Below are 566 nucleotides of genomic sequence, written 5' to 3' on the forward strand. Positions count from 1 at the left end.
GTATGGAAAGTGAATTTGCTCTGTAAATCTTCACCCAAATCACAAAAAAAAAAAAGAACAAAAAAGATCAAGACAAGACCTCAAGCACTCAAAAATAAATATGAATTTGTACAGAAGCAGAAATGATACAGAGAATACAGAACTCGTTTTTCATCTTGCTTCTGCATACCTTATATCAAAAAGAATGAACTGTTTTGAAATAAAAAGGATGAAATAAATATTAATAAATGAGTAAAAATTTGTTAGAAAGCACCTACTTAACCAAAATAGATTTAAGTTCCTAGATTATACAAATTATATTTCAAGGTACCAAGAAGTTTTCTAAAAAGCACAGCTGAGAACCTATTGGGGTTATCTGTAGGATTATAGAGACTACACAGACGTCAGAAAACTAGAAATGGGAATCTCTTATACTTTTTCAAAAGGAGAAGGAACATTTTTGAAAGCTTGGCTTTAATAGTATTCAGAGAAAATGTAAAGGATCTTTTTATAATCCTTGAGTGGGAAAGACCTTTCTAACTATGATGCAAAATCTGTAGCTATAAATCATACAAAAAAAAAAAAAA

This window comes from Orycteropus afer, unplaced genomic scaffold, assembly GCF_000298275.1.
Source record: "Orycteropus afer afer isolate SDZICR_OR568_19922 unplaced genomic scaffold, OryAfe1.0 scaffold00008, whole genome shotgun sequence".
Classification (NCBI taxonomy): Eukaryota; Metazoa; Chordata; class Mammalia; order Tubulidentata; family Orycteropodidae; genus Orycteropus; species Orycteropus afer.